Below are 21,289 nucleotides of genomic sequence, written 5' to 3' on the forward strand. Positions count from 1 at the left end.
TCACAGGGTAAGTGCTCAGGCCCTGACCATCCTGGAGGCACCAGCTAAACTCTCTTGTAACATAACCCTTCTTATATTGGGAAGTTCAAAACTGGATACAATATTACAGGCGTTGTCTAAAGACTGCTAAGAAGGTTCCTTGATCAGGCATTATTTAATTCATACATAATTTATTTTTTTCTTATCTTGTAAGCCTTCTTCACTGCAGCAGTGCAATGTGTAGCCTACTATCAGTTAGCACCCCCAAGCCATTTTCTGCAGATCTGTCCTTACTCAGTGCCCAGCCTGAATTAATGCAGATGATTATTCCTTCCCCATTGCAGGCCTTTGCATTTGAGCTTGCTGAATTCTGTAAATTTGTTCTAGGATTGTTTCTCCAGCTTATGTGTCTGAATGGCAGCCCTGTCCTATACTGTCCACCTAAAATTAGTATAATTTGAAAATTTGAAGAATGGCCTTCTGCCTCTTTCTCTACATCACTCAAAAAAGTTTTGAATGAGTCCCCCCTGAGAAACTGTGTGTCCTGGCTCCAGGTAGAATACGAACTATTATCTGCTATCTTTGTGCCCAAGTATTTAAGCAGTATTACACCCATATAGTAAGTTCATGTATCTAGACCATAACATGCCAACTTAAATACATGGATTATGTTGAGGAAGCAACAAAAAGCCTTGTCAAAAACTTTGTTAAAGTCAAGATACACAACAGTTACTGTTCTGCTCTCACCCACAGGCCTCTTTTTTTTTTTTTTTTTTTTTTTTTTTTTTTTTTTTTTTTTTCCTCACAGGAGGCAATCAATTAGGTCTAAGTAAGTTTCAAGCAGGCATTTAGTCCTTTGTGAATCCATGGTCTTCATGGATTCATCATCTCTTCCTGGTCACCTTCTACTTCACATGTTCAGAAATGGCTTCCTAGAGGACACATTCCATGATTTTCCCTAGAACTAAGTTTGGACTGACTGGCTTGCAGCTTTCTGGACTGTTTTTCTTGACCTTTTTGAAAAAGGATGCAACATCTGCCTTTCTCGTAGTATCTGAGGGCCTTTTGAAGTTGACAGACAGTAGCCTTACAGTGAAATCAGCCAGCTATCTCTACCGTTGGATGCATTCTTGTCAGTTCTATGGACTTGAGAAGGGTTTGGTTTCTCAAGAGATACATGGCTTGATCTTCTTCCACTGCTGATAGTTGCCTTCTTCCTGGAACTTTGTTTCTAGACACAAAAAACCTGAGATGTCTGTGAAGGTGAAGCAAAGCAGGTATTGAGTACCCAGCCTTCTCTGCATCCTCTGTCATTGAATCACCTACCCTATAATTTTTATTTCTTTAGCATTATACAGCAGTAGAAGCTCTTCTCCTTGCTCTCCAATTCCCTTGTCAGATTCAACATGAGTTCAGTTTTGGCATTCCTAACAACATCTATCATGATTTGGCAAGATTTCTGTATTCCTCAACTACAGCATGTACTCACTTCCACCCTCTGATACATCATTTTTGCACTGAGACTTAATTCTGAATTCCCTATATCGTCAAACCAGTCTCCTGATCTATCTACTTGTACTTCAAGATTATTCATTCTATGCTTCCTTAATTTATTTATTAAAATAATATGTTTGAAAGGAATTTCAAAAGCTTTCAATATTCAATATTCTGGTGATCTGATATCATACCAATATACATTTTCACCTTCTATATTTACGCAGTTTTTAAATGCCTTATGATTTTAAACACGTTTAATCCTTTTAACACATTAATAAAAATGTCATGTCTCTCTCAAAAAAAAAAAAAAAAAGTTAAATAAGTCTCCTTTCTTTAGTCATTAGTTTTCCTGCTGTATGTATGCTCTTCACTCAGTGGAAATGGGGGTATAAGAAAGAAGAAGGATAACAAGAAGTGGTTGAAAAGTTGCTGTTGAAAACTCTATAACTATCTTGTCCAGTATTTTATTTAGTATTTTAGATACAGTAGATACTAGTCCATGCAAATTTACATGAATTTTACCAAAGCAATTCAAAATAATCTTATAATTTACTTGGATAGCATATTATCATATAGTCTTTGCATGGCCTACTGAAAATATGCAGGGCTGGATGTTCTTTCTTTCTCACTTCCTTTCTATTCTTGAAGTATTCCAATTATTTTCAACGTTCTTATGACATAAAGGCTAGCAGCATAATTTTTTAATGTCTATTTCTTCTCTTTTTAGTTCTGCCAAACCTGATCACATTTTTTAATCTTAGAATATAACTGAAAAAAAATGAAGAACATAGTCCTTACTTCCACTATTCTTCTAGCTACACCTTCACTTAGAATGTTTTGTGGATGTAATCTGAGCTGAAGTTGCTAATTTGTTAAGCTCATTAACCAATAATTGTAAATTCCATCTTTCCCTGGTGTTTTTCAATTATGTAATTTTCTTTTGCATTATGAGCTCACTTCATTTCCATAAATGATATCGTTCCATGTATTATTATACATATATCTGTCTAACCACAGTGCCTCAAAATTTTGATTGTTGACTGGAACCCCATTGTGCTTGGTGCTGAGTAAATACAGATCAATAATGAAGCAAACCTGTCTCAACTATAAAAAGTATAACAATAAGATGAGAGACAACATATGGATGCAGACAGATGGGACAAAAATGAGACAAGACTTATTTTCACTGTCTTAGGAGTATGCCCCAACTCCAATATATTTCAATGGGTGCATATTTTCATTTAAGCTCACTTGTGTCTGAGAAATTAATATATATATATTTTAAACTAAATTGATTTTACATTAAAACTACAACAATGAAAAAAACCACAACCTTGCGCCTGTGGTTGCTAATTTGTTAAGCTCATTAACCAATAATTGTAAATTCCACTTTGAGAACTGTGTTTTTGTGTTTTGTTGCTTGTGTCCTGTTTTATGACTTGTTGATAGTGTCTTGCTGCTTGAGATATTCAGTCTGTAAGTATGACCACTGAAGTACCAAAAGAATAGCTTTTGGCATTATGAGGACATTGTCATTGCTGAAACTTGATAGGAGAAGCAGGACAGGATTGGTATTAGCTGAATTTTACTGATGTCTCCAACTAATTACTTGAGGGTCTTTACCATTCTGTGGGGCCAGGAATAACCCAATTTTTTGTCTATAATCCATACCAAATTAGCACACTGCATTTTGAACTGGCTTATTTTCAATGTTATTATCTTTTTAATCTTACTGTATTTCACTGTATTATTTTAGTTGGAGATCCCTTAGGCCTCTTTTATCATAAGATTATCTTAATTTGAAGGAACAATATATTTCTCACCTTCTGGAATGCTAATTCTAGTTCTGCATATACTCTGTAGGTTTGTACTCTTGGACTCATTATTATTAGAGGCTAGGTTTGTACAGTGCACTTTGAGAACAGATAGCTCTGAGAACTGATGAATTTTGAATTCGTGTTCCTATTTCATCAGACAGTGTAGCTGAGTCATCAGCAACAATAATACAGTTTATCACTTGTACAAGCTACTGTTTTATAGAGGAAGTATAAACAGATAAGCAAGAATTATTCTGGGACTATACCTGTGTTTGTAAAACTTAGCTGTGATGTTTTGCTCAGATCTGTGGTAGAATTCATAAATGCCATTCTGTGGCATTTCAGTGGATTTCAGCGCTCTGAATTCTGTACAGAGCACACTTTGTAAACTGTTATGAGGATGGACTATGTGATCCTTAGTATGCTTGTGCTCAAAGGTAGAAAGTGTAAGGAACTAGTGAGTCAGCTCGAAGGAAAGACTATCTTAAAGAAGTGATTATTACAGAAAGCAGCTTAGTTCGCTGGCTCATTTGGACATCCCTGCATGAATACTTTGCATGGATGGTTCTCTCAGGCATGGTAATTATTAGGGAGGGTTGGAAACAGAATGAGTTAATGTCTATGTGCAGAACTTGCTGAAAAGCAGGGCTTTACATTTGAAAAAATTAGGGTAATTAGTGCTCTTGTCTGTTTTTCGAATAATCTTAGCTATTACACTGATGTTACTGTCATTTCCACTGGGTGGTTGCAGAGGACCCAGCTCTGTATGAATCTGGTTTGGATATTTCACAGTTTGTGGAATCCTTATCCTTATGTCTGATCAGCCAGGAATTAAAGAAATGCTCCCTGGGAACCCAACCCAAAACTTGTTTAAACCCATGATATTTGAAATGTGAGAGTTGGACTCAATAAACGACTTATTTTGTTGTTGGTGGTGGTGGTCAGGGCTTAATTTGATTTGCTGTACAAGTTGGCAGCTGCCTACATACAAATACCTTAACAGTAGTCTAAACAACATGATTGTTCTAACTGAGAAAAATAAATTATACTTGACGTACTTATGAATTGTTTCCAAATAAACTTTCTACCACTACAGAAATGCACCTGATTCGTTCACAAAACTTATGGGTGGTAACTGGAAATATTCATCAGCATTCTCAGTTTCCTTCCTTATCTCAATTCTCTTTTGGCCTGTGAAGCTTTTAAGATCAGAGGTGAAGATCAGCTATAATATGGAGTTTTGGATACTACTAAGGAAAAGAAGAATCGTGCTGAAAACTCTTTTCAAGCTCACTTGTGATCATCAAAAAAAAAAGAATACCAAAAGAATACTGCTTTATCACGGTGAGCATAAATTTGAGCATAGGTCTCCTATAACCGAAAAGAGGTTAAACAGGTTCCAAACAAGGTTAAGGAGCACACCCGTAATCATTTCTGTAAAAATGTGTTTTCAAACAAATGGTTTAAAGATTTAGATTTTCTTACAGTGAAGAATGAAAAAAAATAAAAAAATTACCAGGATATACAGTTTTCCTTTAGCTTGCTTTGCCTTATTCAGGGAGCAGCACTCTATAGAATTGCCAAAGCCTCACAAAACTTGTAACTTCATCTGCAAGGGCTTTGATACTGCTGCCTCCTCAGCAATATCAGCAATTTACTAGGAAAGTTGTTGTCTATCAGGTCAAATTATGAATAGGAAATCCCTTTTGCCACAACTTCACACTCACACCAGAGTTGGCAGGACAGATGGATGAACGGAGAAGTATCTGTAAGAGTGTTAGAACACAGGCTTTAGGACACATTTCCATCAACCTAGGAAAAATTACTTGCTCATCCCTTCAAATCAAAAGTATAAGTAGTTGATCTCAAGCTGTATTCCTGACATCTATTCTGCAAAGTCATCAAATGTGACATGTTTTATACCAGCCTGTTGCTTTCTGGTATGAACATAAACAAGAGTTTGAGTTTATGACGTTTGTTTAGAATTAAGCTCAAAGCGTAAGTCCTTTGATATATTTTTGTTTGGAAGTGTTTTCACTTTCCCAGACAATGTCTCCAGTAGGCTAGCTGTTTGTTTCATTTGTTTTGTTCTGACTTGTTTTGTTTTGTTTGTTTTGTTTTCTCAGTAAGATTTCTTAGAGAAATAAGATTTAAGTGATCATATTGTATGTCCATCCATCCCTCCCCTTTGCTTGTCCGTAGCTTTTACCTTGTCCACCACGTTGAATGAACTTTGTCATAGGCACAGTTGTTTCAAAGACATTCTGTTCCTAGACATGTTGTGAAAACAGATAGGTAAGTATTTGGGAGAGAACATGCTGCTGTCTGCAGTATGACCTCAGGCCTTACTGAACAGTAGGGAATACACATAGAAGTGCATTATCAAAACTTCAAGCACCAGATAAATTTTATGTGGAAATCATATCTTCCAAGATAACACTGGACACAACTCCATAATCAAAATTTATTAATTTCTTGGTTCATTAAACTATTAGGTTTTAGTTTTAAAAAGTTTCTGACTTTATTTAAAACACTCTTCCAATCTATATTTCCAGTTAGTATTATTTCCTGAAATATCTAATTCCACTTTATCTTTGTACAATCTCCCACTCTCTTTGTTTTCCTCTCCCCAAGAAACTTAGAACTACTCTCTTCATACTTGACAACTAGATATGGAGCTGTATAATGCAGAAGGAAGTTTCCTTCACAGTTTCTGCTTCTTATAGTATCTGGACTCTTACCTTTACTCTTACCCGCCTTTCCTACATTAGTGCAAAGAAAGCTGTTTTGGAGATTAACTTTACCATCTGATGTCTTGTTTTCCATAAACTACCCTGAATCACCTTTACGATAGCTGTGCCATGCTGTGAGGATAAGTGTTGCAATCTGGCCAGATATTTGCCTTCTAAGTCAATAATAAAATTTGTCAAGTTAATAAAATGTAATTAATGAAAAGAAAATCCTTTCATTTTGATATGAGTTCACTTTTTTTTTTTTTTTTTTTTTTTTTTTCCTAGACCGAGAATGAATCACGGAGAACCAGCAAAACTCTGGTGAAAAATGAAATGAAAAATGTTAAGGTCAGGCAGTTTGCTCACTGTAAGTGCTAATCTGAAAGCAGATGGAGTGCTTCTTCATATACAACATCCTGAGACTCTCTACTCAACAGGCCAGCCCATTTGATGAAGTACATTGCTGTCCTGAATTTTAATGTGACAGGTGTACTTTTAAGTCTCTTGTTTATACTTTAGCACTTGAGGTCAATGGCAGGACTACAGCACACTCTTATTTATCTACCCTTATTTGTTGATCATGTGTAGGAAAAAGAGAACATGCAGAGGCCCTCACCCATACATTGGATCTGTTACTCTTTGCAGCTACATCATTGAGCAAAGTATCAAACTTAATGCTTGTGAAAGGACTTTACAGAAACTACAGAATGCTAAAATGAAACATTCACAATAAAAACACTTTTTTTTTTCTTCAGCCAAGCATCAAAAGACTTACAGAATGGCATGGGCTCTCTCTATGCACCTAAAGGCGGGATCCTCACATGGTTTCATCACAAATCCTCACATGGTTTCATCACATCCAGCACACTTCTGTGTCCCTCCTAACTAAACTTGCACAGAGGCAGCTGTTCCCAAATTGCCATTGTAACATAATTCAATTCTATTTCTGAAGTCATTACCGTAGGCCCGTTGCTATGACAACACAACACTCTCTGTTGCTAATGCGTATGTCTCAGAAACAATTAGAGAAGTACCACTATCCCCAAATTGACTTTAATTAGATTAGTTAAAAAATTATTCTCTACTACCATACATTTGTGGAAGGTGTGTGATAAATCTTTTCCTTAATAAATGATTACAGACAAAAATAGCTTGATTCTGATACATTCCCCTTACTTTTATAGCTGTTGACCTTTTATTTCCATGTAAGAAAAAAGAAGGTCAAATCAACAATTCTCTTCCTCTGAGTTGGGAATATGAAGTAACCACAATTAACCAGGAAGCCTTAAAAGGAAACTATATATTTCCTTAAACACCCTGTTTCTTCTGAAAAAATTTAAATGTTCAGATAGATCTAGAGGCTTTTAGGTACTTACTGTAATTATTATGTTGTTTGTTTTTTTTTTTCTCCTTGTATTCTAGTACTTATTACTAACATGGGAATTCAGCGTAGGATGTATCTGATTTTTCAAACTTGTCCTTCTATAAAAATACATGTAATTTACCACTAAGATAAGTTTTCAAGTCTCATTCCAAATGATTTTTATCCCACCTAACGTTTAATTATATTCTCACCCTTCCAGTGGGGTTCTGCCAAGCCAACAGGTCCTCTGCAGTGTTGTGGCAATGTTTTTGCCTATCAGGGTGTGGAAACAGAAAAAGTCAGATTTTCGGCATCGTAGATGCAGCCAGGGATTTATCTTCACATATTCACAAATAAACAAATAAATAAACCTTTATTTCAAGATGAATTTGTTATAAGCTTAGTTCTTCCAAAGTGGCATATTACTCTATTACATTTCTGAACTCATTATTTGATTGATAGATGTCACTTTAACAGAATGCTGTTGTGATGTTACACAGTAACTTATGGAATTGCAACTAACTTAAAAGTAATTTCTTGCTTATTTATAAAACAGAGAATCAAAGAATCAAGTAGGTTGGAAAGCACCTCTGAAATCATCTAGATCTTTTTCACTTTTCATTTAGCCCTGCCAAGTCCACCATTAAACCACGTCACTAAGCTCTACATCTACGTGTTTTTTGGAGACCTCCAGGGATGGTGACTCAACAACTTTCCTGGACAGCCTTTTTCAGTACTTTGCAACTGTGGTGGTTTTAATTGGGTAGGCAGCCAAGTTCCACCACAGCCACTCTCTCACTCCCCCTCCTCAAAGGGAAAGGGGGAGAAAATACGATACAAAGGGCTCAAGGGTTGAGATAAGGATGAGGAGATCACTCAACAATTATCTTGACAGGCAAAACAGACAGCATAGGGAGATAGTAAGATTTATTGCCTATAACTAACAAGCCAGAGAAGTGAGAAACAAAAGAAAGAAACTAAACATGCCTTCCCCCCATCCACCCTCTTCCATCTCCTCCCCCTGAGTGGCGCAGGAGAATGAGTGAATGGGGGCTGTGGTCAGTCCCTGACGCTTCATCTCCGTCCCTCTTTCTCAGTCACCATCTTCCCCTGCACTATGGGGTCCCTCCCACGGGATGCCGTCCTTCCCCAGTTGATCCCACATGGGCTGCCCACAGGCAGCAGCTCCTCAAGCACTGCTCCCACACGGCTCCATCCCACGGGGTCCATCCCTCCCCCAGGAGCAAACTGCTCCAGCACGGGTCCCCCACGGGTGGGCGGCAGCTCCCCCCAGACCCCCTGCTCCTGCGTGGGCTCCTGTCCACGGGCTGCAGGTCCGGCCTGGGGCCTGCTCCTGCGGGGTCTCTCCATGGGCCGCAGCCTCCTCCAGGCCACATCCACGTGCTCCACCGTGGCCTCCTCCACAGGCTGCAGTGTGGAGATCTGCCCTGTGTGGAACCCATGGGCTGCAGGAGGACAGCCTGCTCCACCAGGGGCCTCTCCACAGTGTTCTAAATGAAGTCTCAACTCCATCTGAATTTTGTAATATTTATACTTATATATGATTCCCCATAATGTGCAGCTGCTTACCAGCGAGGGGCAGTTGTGTGCACGGGTCCACTTCTCTCAGCTCGAGCTTCTCTCCAGCTCCGGTGCGCCCATTTCCAGCGACTTTCAGTACGAGCTTCTCTGAGTGGTTTGCTGAGTTTGGCCGAACCTATCTTCATGAGGCGATCAATGGGCCTGTTCCCGTCCTGGTCTCCGTTCTGCTAGTCTGTTCCTTTTCATTCCTTCTTTCTGCTTCTTTATTGATGACATAACTCTTCAACACAGCTTGTTGCCTTCCTTTTTTTTTTTTTTCTTTTTTTTTCTTTTTTTTTTTTTTTTTATCTTGAGGGCAAGCTAAACATACCCTTCTCTCCACAGCAGTTCCTTTCAAAGCAACTTTTCATTGGTCAAACAACTTTGAATATAACAACAACTGCAGACACCCAGAAACATCCATGCCTTAAGGGCTGGAGAACACACAACCCGAGACTGCATGGAGTCTCCTGAATCACCCTTCTTTGTTCCCTCTGGACTTTTATATTCCTGATGGCCTCATCGTTAAGGGTCTAATGTTATCTCAACGACGGGGCTTTCCAACCCCCATGGCCACATTCCCAAATCTCCCCCTTCTTTATTAATATCAACCATTTTCTCGACACAAATTACCACTCCATATATAACAATCCCTCCTCTTCTTTTGAATATCATTAATTCTTGTCTTGTCTTCGAATTTGGCCAAGGCCAATTGAACCACAAGAGAATGCCGTCACAATATTCTCTGCAAGATTTATAAAGAACTTTTTAGCAACTGTTTGAATTCCATATCTAGAATATTTCACCCAACTCATTTTTCCACAGGATGTATAATAATCGTCACTAGCAGCATCACACACATCAAATTTGATTGATCAAAGTAGATAACCAATCCTCTAGGTATATTTCTCAGCTATTATTTCAATCGCTACAATTAGCATCCAACAGGGGTAGCTATGCCCTGATATACTTCTTCAAGATCCTGTTATGGGTCCCTTTTCACCTGACCCATCCTGGAACCTTCAAATAAGTTCTGAATCCCTGGAACCCTCAAAGAGGTTCCGAATCCTTGGCTGTGCCTGTGTCTAGAGGTGTCTTGCAAGTGGTTAACCCACCCATGAATTCTTAGCTTCAGAACTAAATTCCGTCTCAGTTACACCCCGACACACAATCACACAACCGAATCCACCCAACCGAACGGTATCTTCGTTCAGGTCTTCGCGCGCAGAATTACGGGTCACAAAATAAGAGCTCTTGGTTCTTTACTTGCTTCTTATGTTCAAAATCTTCTTGGACTCTAGTACCGCTATCGGCAAGGGCCTCTGTGTGGGGCGCCTCCCTTTACCGGTCACAGATCCAAAGTCCAAGAAGATCACGTCGGGGTCACCAATTTGGTATAAACGAAGTCTCAACTCAATCTGAATTTTGTAATATTTATAAAACAAATATTTATAAAAGGTATAAGAGGCACGTAAACAGCGCTGGGTGTGCAGGGAGTCTAAGCTCCACCAACACGCACACACAAACATCATTCTAAGTATACAGAACATCGCTTTTACATACTCAACCCAAGTATGCCTATACATATATACAATCAGAAAAGGTAACAAACAATCCTTTAAGTTCCATGACTTAAAAGTCTCCATTTTGCATTCCTTTTGAACAATACGTCTCGCTCTAAGTTGTCAAGCAACTTGGTCTTCAGGCCTTATGTATCCCTTTCTTCCTGGATCAAAGAAAAGCTTCTTCTCACAGAAGCCACCCCTATGGCCCCCTGCTACCAACACCTTGCCACGTAAACCCACCAGAGCAACTCTTTCCGTGAAGAAATTTTTCATAATAACCAACCTAAGCCTCCCCTGGTACAGCTTGAGGGTTTTTGTTCTTGTCTTGTGACTTGGGGCTTGGGAGAAGAGAGCGATCCCCACCTCTCTGGAGCCTCCTTTAAGCTTACTGTAGAGCACAGGAAGGTCTCCCCCGAGCCTCCTTTTCTCCAGGCTGAACAGCCCCAGCTCCCTCAGCCGCTCCTCACAAGACTTGTTCTCTAAACCCTTAACAAGCTTCAGAGCCCTTCTCCGGACACGCTCCAGCACCTCGAGGTCTTCGCTGAACACAGTGCTCGAGGTGCGGCCTCACCAGAGCCGAGCACAGAGGGACAACGGCTTCCCTAGTCCGGATGGCCACTCTATTTCTGATACAAGCCAGCTGTATATATATGTATAGACATATATATACACAGCACTAGTACATGTTCCTTGGAAAACCGGTCAAAGTCTCTTCAAACCCCGTAAATTGATGGTTTCCTCTAACTGGCACTGATGCTTCAGCTGGATCCTCTAAAGCCCATTTTACTGCTTCTTCTTCCTAAGCAGGTGACAGAAACTCCTAACCGGAGAGCAGAGGAGGTGTAGTTCTGTACACAGGAAATATTTGGAAGTTTTGAAGATGCTTGCCTTGCTCAGCTGCCATCCCTATGTTAATCAATCACCCCATCTTTTGCCTTCCAGCAAAAGTCTTGATGCAGTTCTTAAGGCAAGTTATTTCTGAAAATCCTCAGCCACCTCTGTGCACGCCAAACCTTTCATGGCCCTGTGCAATGCGTGGATGGCAGCGATAAATCAGCTTGTGGAATGAATGCCAACGTGTGGGGAAGGAATTTGCAGGTGGCTTCGCGCTGTTTTGCAGGTCCCTGAATTAGAGGTAATGAGGAAACAAGCGGTAGAAACCAAAACTTGAGCAAGGCTGAGATCAAGAATTGGCTGCAGTGTTGAAGAGGACCTTTGGGCAAGGGGCGATTGCTGGCTGGCTCCAGGCGCTTGCCTGAGGGTCTCTGACCAACTGTATGATAGATTTGGGCGCGTGGACAGCACATGGGGCTACGGGGAGAGTACATGTAGTAGTGAAAAAGGGCAATAAACGCCTCCTGTTCAAGAGGCATCAGGAGTCTATGTCTTGCATCCCTTCAGCAACACAAATATTTGGCTCCAGATCCAAAATGTCATGTATTTGGCAATTTTATTTATGGTAGCACTCCCCACCCCTCCCATCCCCTCTTTTCCCTTCCCTCCACCCCCCTCCCCTACGCTCCCTGTCCCTACACTCTGCTACACTCCCCTCCCCTATCCTACCCTACACTGCCCTAAACTCCACTCCCCTACACCATCCTATACTCTCCTATGCTACACTACCCTATCCTATCCTCCCTTACACTATCTTCCTCTGCCCTCCCCTGCCCTGCCTGTCCCTCCCTGTCCCTCCCTTCCCCTCCCATCCCCTCTTTTCCCTTCCCTCCCCTCCCCTACGCTCCCTGTCCCTACACTCTGCTACACTCCCCTCCCCTATCCTACCCTACACACCCCTATACTCCCCTCCCCTATACTACCCTACACTCCCCTTTGCTACACTACCCAACATTACCCTATGCTCCCCTCCCCTACGCTCCCCTACACTCCCCTCCCCTATCCTACCCTACACTCCCCTACACTACCCTACACTCCCCTTTGCTACACTCCCCTACGCTACACTACGCTACACTACCCTATCCTATCCTCCCTTACACTATCTTCCCCTGCCCTGCCCTGCCCTCCCCTGCCCTGCCCTCCCCTGCCCTCCCCTGCCCTCCCCTCCCCTCCCCTCCCCTCCCCTCCCCTCCCCTCCCCTCCCCTCCCCTCCCCTCCCCTCCCCTCCCCTCCCCTCCCCTCCCCTCCCCTCCCCTCCCCTCCCCTCCCCTCCCCTCCCCTCCCCTCCCCTCCCCTCCCCTCCCCTCCCCTCTCCTCTTTTCTTCTTCTCTCTTCTTTCTTTCAGGTAACTTCAAATTGCTTCAGTCATTCTCATAGCTCACGTCCCTGGCTGATTCACAGGAGCCCATCAGCAGCAACCATAAGTGCTCCAGCTGCTGTGTCACTAGTCAAGCAACGGTCTCCAACTGGGAATCACTGACTTTGTTGTGTGGCTCAGACAGGTGCCTTTCAGTTCCACTCTGGCCTGGACATGTCCTCTTGCTGTGTCCCCACCTACATCACAGTTCTGCTTAGAAGCAGCAGCACGGTTTGGAAGTAGTCCCACTACTTGCATTTTCAATGGTTTAGCTTGGCTAGCCGGGTGGTGTCTGTCAATAGAAGACAACAAAGAGATTTTGGTTAGAAACAGCTGAGTAGTTCCTTTCCACAAGGGCAATGAGACAAAGCTTACAAATTCACAAAACTTACGGGTGGTAGTTGGAAATATCGGTCTGCATTCTCTATTTCCTTCATCTCAATTCTCTTTTGGCCTGTGAAGCTTTTTGGATCAGAGGAGAAGATCCGCTGTCATATGGAGTTTTGGATACTGCAAGGGAAATGAAGAATTATACTGAGAACTCTTTTCAAACTCACCTGCAATCATCACAGAAAAGAATACCGAAAGAACACCGCTTTATCACGGGAAGCATAAATTTGAGCATAGGTGTCCTATAGCTGAAGCGAGGTTAAGCAGGTTCCAAACAAGGTGAAGGAGCACACCCATAATCATTTCCATAAAGCTGTGCTTTCAAACAAATGGTTTAAAGACTTAGATTGTCTTACAAGTGAAGAACGAAAAAATAAACAAACAAAAATTACCAGGACATACAGTTTTCCTCTAGCTTGCTTTGCTTCTTTCAGAATCTGAGTCTGGAGTGACAATCAGGGAGCAGCATTGTGCAGAAATGCCAAAGCCTCCCCAGCTTGTTGTACCTTCATCAACAAGGGCTTTGATACTGCTGCCTCCTCAGCAACATCAGCAATTTCCTAGGAAAGCTGGTGTCCACCAGGTCAAATAGGAATGGGAAACCCCTCTTGTCACAACTTCACACTCACACCAGAGTCGGCAGGACAGGCCGATGGACAGAGAAGTATCTGTAAGAGTGTTAGAAAACAGACTTTAGAACAGATTCCCGTCAACCCAGGAAAAATTACTTGCTCATTCCTTCAGACTGAACTCTAAGTAGAAGTAGGCGATCCCAAGCTGTATTCCTGACATCTATGCTGCAAAGTCATCAAATGTGACATGTTACTGTACCAGCCTGTTATGAAGATAAACAGGAGTTTGAGGTTATGCTGTTTGATTAGAATTAAGCTCAAAGAGTTAGTCCTTTGGTATGTTTTTGTCTGCAAGTGTATTCACTGTTTCCCAGACAATGTCTCCAGCAAGCTAGCTGCTTGTTTCGTTTGTTCTCTTCTGTTCCATTCTGGTTTGTTTTGTTTTCTCAGTGAGGATTCTTAGAGAAATGAGATTAAAGTGATCATATTGTACGTCCATCCCTCCCCGTCGCTTGTCCAGAGCGTTTACCTTGTCCACCAGGCTGAACGAACTCGGTCATAGGCGCAGTTGTGTCAAAGCCATTCTGTTGCTAGACATGTTGTGAAAACAGACAGCTAAGTAGTGGGGAGAGGACGTGCTGCTGTCTGCAGTGTGACCTCAGCGCTTACCAAGCAGTAGGGAATACACAGAGAAGGGCGTTAGGAAAACTTCAAGCGCCAGATACATTTTATGTGGAAACCATATTTCCCAAGATAACACTGGACACAACTCCATAATCAAAATATATTCATTTCTTGGTTCATCCAACTCCTAGGTTTTACTTTTAAAAAGTTTCTGTCTTGGCTTAAAGCACTCTTCCAACCTCTCTTTCCAGTTACTAGGATTCCCTGAAATAGCTAATCCCATTTTTTTCTTTGTACAATCTCCCACCCTCTTTGTTTTCCTCTCCCCAAGAAACTTAGAACTGCTCTCTTCATACTTGACCACTAGATATGGAGCTGTATCAGCCAGAAGGAAGTTTCCTTCACACTTGCCGCTTCTTACGGTATCTGGACTCTTACCTTGACTCTTACTCACTCTTCCTACATTAGCACAAAGAAAGCTGTTTTGGAGATCTGATGTCTTCTTTTTCCAGAAACTACCCTGAATCATCTTTACGAGAGCTGTCCCACGCTGCGAGCATAAGTCTTACAGTCTGCCCAGATATTTGCCTTCCAGGTCAATAACCAAATCTGTCGAGTTAAGAACATGTAATTAATGGAAAGGAAATCCTTTTATTTTTATTTTTTTTCCAAGACCAAGAAGGAACGAATTGTGGGGAACAAGCAAAACTCAGGTGAAAACTCAGGTGAAAAATTAAATGAAAAATGTTAAGGTCAGGCAGCTTGCCCACTGCAAGTGCTAGCCTGAAAGCAGATGGAGTGCATCTTCATACACCACAGCCTGAGACACTACTCAACAGGTCAGCCCATGTGATGAAGTACATTGCTGTCCTGAATTTTAACATGGCAGGGGTACACTTAAGCCTCTTGTTTATGCTTAACAAAAAACCCCCACTTTTTTTTCCTCAGCCAGGCATCAAAACACTTACAGAAGGGCACGGGCCCTCTCTGTGCACCTCAAGGTGGGATCCACAAATCCTCATGTGGTTTCATCACATCCAGCACCCTTCTCTGTCCCTCCCAGCTAAACGTGCACAGAGGCAGCTGTTCCCAAAGTGCTGTGCTGACATAATTCAGTTCTGTTTCTGAAGTCATCACCGCAGGCGCCTCACAATGACAGCACAACACTCTCTGTAGCTAATGCGTATGTCTCAGAAACAGTTAGAGAAGTACCACTATGCCCAAACTGACTTTAATTAGAGGAGTTCCAAAATTATTCTCTGCTCCCCTACGTCTGTGGAAGGTGTGGGATAAATCTTTTTCTCGAGAAAGGATTACAGACAAAAAGAGCTTGATTCTGATACGTTGCCCGTACTTGTAGGGCAGCTGACCTTTTATTTCCATGTAAGAAAAAAGAAGGTCAAATCAACAATTCTCCTCCTCCGAGCTGGGAATATGAAATAACCCCAATTATCAAGGAAGCCTTCATAAGGAAACTATGCATTTCCTTGTTAAACATCTTGTTTCTTCGGAAAACTTTTCCAGTCCTTTGCAACTGCGGTGGTCTGGATCAGGTGGGCAGCCGAGTTCCACCATGGCCGCTCTCTCACTCCCCCTCCTCAAAGGGAAAGGGGGAGAAAATACGGTGCAAATGGCTCAAGGGCTGAGATAAGGACGGGGAGATCGCTCAACAACTATTGTGACGGGCAAAGACTCAGCATAGGGAGATAGTAAGATTTATTGCCTACTACCAACTAGACAAGTGAGAAACAAAGGAAAGAAACCAAAAACGCCTTCTCCCCATCTGCCCTCTTTCACCTCCTCCACCAGAGCAGCGCAGGGAAACAGGGGACTGAGGGCTGTGGTCAGTCCCTGACGCTTTGTCCCCGCCGCTCCTTGTCGGTCACTCCCTGCCCCTGCTCCCCGCGGGGTCCCTCCCACGGGATGCCGTCCTTCCCCAGCTGATCCCACATGGGCTGCCCACAGGCAGCAGCTCCTCAAGCACTGCTCCCACACGGCTCCGTCCCACGGGGTCCATCCCTCCCCCAGGAGCAAACTGCTCCAGCACGGGTCCCCCACGGGTGGGCGGCAGCTCCCCCCAGACCCCCTGCTCCTGCGTGGGCTCCTGTCCATGGGCTGCAGGTCCGGCCTGGGGCCTGTTCCTGCGGGGTCTCTCCATGGGCCGCAGCCTCCTCCAGGCCACATCCACGTGCTCCACCGTGGCCTCCTCCATGGGCTGCAGCGTGGAATCCTGCTTCCCTGTGGTACTCCATGGGCTGCAGGGGGACAGCCTGCTCCACCAGGGGTCCCTCCACAAGCCGCAGGGGACTTCTGCTCTGGTGCCTGGAGCACCTCTCCCCCTCCTTCTTCCCCCTCCTTCTTTACTGACCTTGGCTGACCTTGGCACCTGCAAGGCTTTTTCTCACTCCCAGCTGAAGTGAAGCAGTCTTTTTTTTTTTTTTTTTTTTTTTTTTTTTTTTTTTTTTTTTTCCCCTTTCTTAAATATGCTCTCTATGCTCTCTCACAGAGGTGCAAACAACATTGTTTATTGTCTCTGCTCTGGTCAGCAGCAGGGCCCTTACCTAACATGGGGCAGCTTCTAGATCCTTCTCACAGAAGCCACCCATATGGCCCCCTCCTACCAAAACTTTGCCATGTAAACCCACTATAGCAATCCTTTCAGTGAAGAAATTTTTCCTAATAACCAACCTAAACCTCCCCTGGTGCAACTTAAGGTTATTTCCTCTTGTCTTATCACTTGGGAGAAGAGAACAATCCCCACCTCCCTGTAGCCTCATTTAGGGTAACGGTAGAGCACAACAAAGTCTCCCCTGAACCTCCTTTTCTCCAGGCTTAACAACCCCACCTCCCTCAGCTGCTCCTCATAAGACTTGTTCTCTAAATCTTTATCAAGCTTCATAGCCCTTCTCTGGACATGCTCCAGCACCTCGATGTCTTTGATGAACACAGTACTCAAGGTGCAGCCTCACTAGAGCAGAGCACAGAGGGACAATCACTTTCCTAGTCCTGATGGCCACTCTATTTCTGATAAAAACCAGGAAGGCCAACAGCCTTCTTGGTCACACTTCTTGACCACATGTTCCAGAATGACAGCTTTTATTTTTGCGGGTGGAAAAATCGTCATTCAAATATAACAGAAAATCTCACTGCATTACACGTGAAGTACATTTTAACAAGTTGTGTTTTTGTTGTTGTTGTTGTTGTTGTTGTTGTTTTGTCTTAACAGTATACATACACCATCTTTTTATTTATTTATTTATTTATTTACATATAGTAACAATAATAATGGTAACAATAATAACCATAGCAATGCAAACTACTGTTCATACTACATTGCTTTTCTTTATGTTATTTCTCAATGTCTGAGAAAATCACAATTGTTGGATTTGAAACAGTTGATATATTATAGCATTAAGTACTAATTGCTTTCCTACTCAGTAATTTGTCTAAAGTAGGAGAAGCTGAAGAAATGAGGTCTTCACAAAGACAATAAGGTAACTCTGAAACAACAAAACTGATTCTGGATAGTATGATAAAACTGTTTCCTCAGCTGAGAGTGTCTCTGAGTTCCATCTTACCATGTGGCTGTAATGACAATTACTGAGGTATAGATTCAGCCTACCTAAGCTCACTGTCCATAATAAAACAGAAAAAATCCATGTGTACTTGACAGAAGCATGAATGATGTATTTTGTTAGAATTCGGAGATTTTTGAGGAAACAGAAGACTCCAAAATAAGGACTGGTTCAGAAGAAATGAACCTGATATTGTGAGAGCAGTCAGTTGTGCTGGATCATGAGGAATGCGATCAGAGCAATCTTGGCTTCACTCCAATGTTTTTGTTACTGCTGAGAGGGGCTTGCACAGTGTTAAGGTCTCTTTCATTTTCTTTTCACATTGCCCTGCCAGTGAGGAGGCTGTGGTTGCAAAAAAGCTGGGAGGCAACATAGCCAGGATATTTGACCCAAACTGGCCAAAGGGATATTCTATAACATATAGAATCATAGAATGGTTTAGGATGGAAGGAATCTTAAAGATCATCAAGTTCCAACCCACCTGCCATGGGCAGGAACACCTCCCACCAGACCAGATTGCTCAAAGCCCCATCCAACCTAGGCTTGAACACTTCCAGGAATGGGGCATTCACAGCTTCTTTGGGCAACCTCTTCCAGTATGTCCTCACCCTAATAGTAAAAATTTATTCCTTATCTAAGTCTATCCTCAGCCTGTGTTCATAGGAGAGGTACTCCATACCTCTGATGATCATTTTTGTGGCTCTAATCTGGACCAACTCCAGGTTCAGGTCTCTTATGTGCTAGTAGCCCTGGTACTCCATACCCTGGACTCTTGAGGGCAGAGCTCCTTGCCCAGCTGGCCACACTGCTTTTGATGCAGCCCAGGATGCAGTTGGATTTCTGGGTTGCAAGCACATACTGCTGGCTCATGGTGAGCTTCTCATCAACCAGTACCTGCAAGTCCTACAGGACTGCTTTCAATGTATTTGTCACCTAGTCCATACTGGTGTGTTTCAGATAGCCCCTCTGCTCATGCACTATACTGGGAGGCCGGGCATCTGGTTTGGATTGTTGACCCCTAACTTCAAGAATAATTAAAATTGAGTGTTGGACATCTAGAACAGTAAATATGCTTCTGTTATAATCAGTATAAACAGTAAATATATCTTCTGTTTCTGTGGTAGACAATGGGCATATGTGAAATACATCTGAAACAAAACGATTACCAACTAGTACTGTTCCAGACAGACCCTTGATGATATATGGGTAAACCACTGTGCTGCAAATTGTACAGACCTCATATTATTATTTTTTTAAAGGCACTTAAACTTAATAAGGAATGACTTTTATTAGAACACTAAAGAAAGTCTATTCATCAACGGCTGCATCTATATTAGATGTTGGGATGGAGCAATAATGTAGTTTTGCAACAAGTGAATATTACAACAATGAATATTTGTTATTGGTGCTCTGTGAATGAATGAAGTGGTCCTGTGGCTGCTTCACCTTCTATGATGATGGTAGTGAGGAAGACCCATGTTTCCGCTGGAGCTCTTTCTAGATTGTGAATTTATCCAAATTGTGTACCGTTCCCTTGGAGGTATAGTAACAAGTAATATAGTACAACTGGAGAAGATCAGTAAATCAAAGCAGCAAAGGCTAAAGGTCTTACATACTCATGTGGTTCCAGCATATATGAGCTTTGGACTAGATTCATTTGGAGCCATTGGACAAAAATCTATCTGATTCAAATCTATCTGAAGAAACAGTGATTAATTTGGGTTATTATATTCCCCTTAGGGGTTGCGATACATATATCTTGCATCTGAAATAGATCTTTAATTTCTGTTTCTTTAGAGAGAACATTAATTCATGTACCACTAATCCTCTCTGAAACTGCAATTGTATGGAGTAAATGTGATTATTGGAGTTTTATTGCAAAACTACATTATTGCTTCATTCCAGCATCTAATATAGATGCAGCCTTTGATGAATAGATTTTCTTTAGTGTTCTAATAAGAGCCACAGCCAAATAAACTGGGGTTCTCCTAGGACCACTACAAAAATATTTCTGCTCTTGATAGCTTGTTCAGCACAGGTAGTCTTGGTCAGAGCCCAGTCGCCTCTGTCACTTTTTGCATGACACTTAACATAGACTCACAGTTTACACTGAGGTCAACCTGAAAATGAGAATAATGTTGGAGATGAGAAGAAGGTGACAGAGATGTACTCAGGGTAAATGAGTAATTTCTGTGCCTATTTCTTCCAAGCTGAATAAGAACAAAGTGAATTAATTTAACAATTGTCAGTAACTTACATCATGATAGATTTTATTTACTAATTGTTCTGATAGTACATTTCCCTGTCCACTGTAGGTCTGTTCCACCTCCTATAGCAGTCAAGCTGGATTCTGCCATTTGTCAGCAGAATTTTATATAAACTTTTACTGAGTACAGTCTACATGGATAGAATATAAACCTTGTTTAACTTCCTCCATCAAGCCACATCATGGCATATCTATAAAAACATGATATTGAAAAATATGAAAACAGTTATCTTGAAAAACAAACATGTATACCAGCTAATTGTACTAACTACCGAAAAGCTTTTTACCAGTTGAACTTGAACCAAAAGAGATAAGAGAATTCTGCAGAAAACAAATAAAGACAAGGAATCAGGGTTTCTAGGTCAATCTAGTGTGATGGAAAGCCAGCAAGATTTAGACTGAATGTTTTTTATTTGCTGTAATAAGTTGGAACATATAATTGTTGTAGCTAAAGTTGTGAGACCATTCAGTGGCGTTCACTGAAGCAGAAGAGGAAGCAACATCTGTTGATGAAAAGCCGAGGTTGTTCATAAAGTGGCAGCGACTTAACATAGAGTAGAATATTGTATTACTCTCATTGATGACCTTTATATTTGTACTAGAGCTCTTTTAGCTATATTCATAGTGAAAATCTTTACACATAAAATAACATTTATGGAAAGCAAAACTCTCTTTTCTTTTTATGGATTGTGTACAATTTGATCATTTTATCCAAATGATCAAATTCGTTGCTTAGATCTGTGGCTTTGGTTTCGCGCAAGTCATTTGTATTGAATGGTATTGTACAGAGGGAGCACAACTACTAGAACCTCTTGAAAAAAAGTAAAATGAACATGTCAGTGTTATTCTAGGTGTACAATTGTTCATGCTGTTCTTGCACAGAACAGGTAAGTTTCTGAAAACAAGAAACACAAGGAGCATTTCACACTGGGGATGAAAGGTAAAGTCAATGTGGGTTTCTGAACTACCACTTTAATTCATGACAGGATAAAAAATAAAAAATAAAAAATCAACATTTTAATGGATGAAAATTTGTTTCCTTCCAATAAATATAAAATGTTGGAGCTATTTTTCCTG

The sequence above is a fragment of the Aythya ferina genome (assembly GCF_964211825.1).
Source record: "Aythya ferina genome assembly, chromosome: 3".
Lineage (NCBI taxonomy): Eukaryota > Metazoa > Chordata > Aves > Anseriformes > Anatidae > Aythya > Aythya ferina.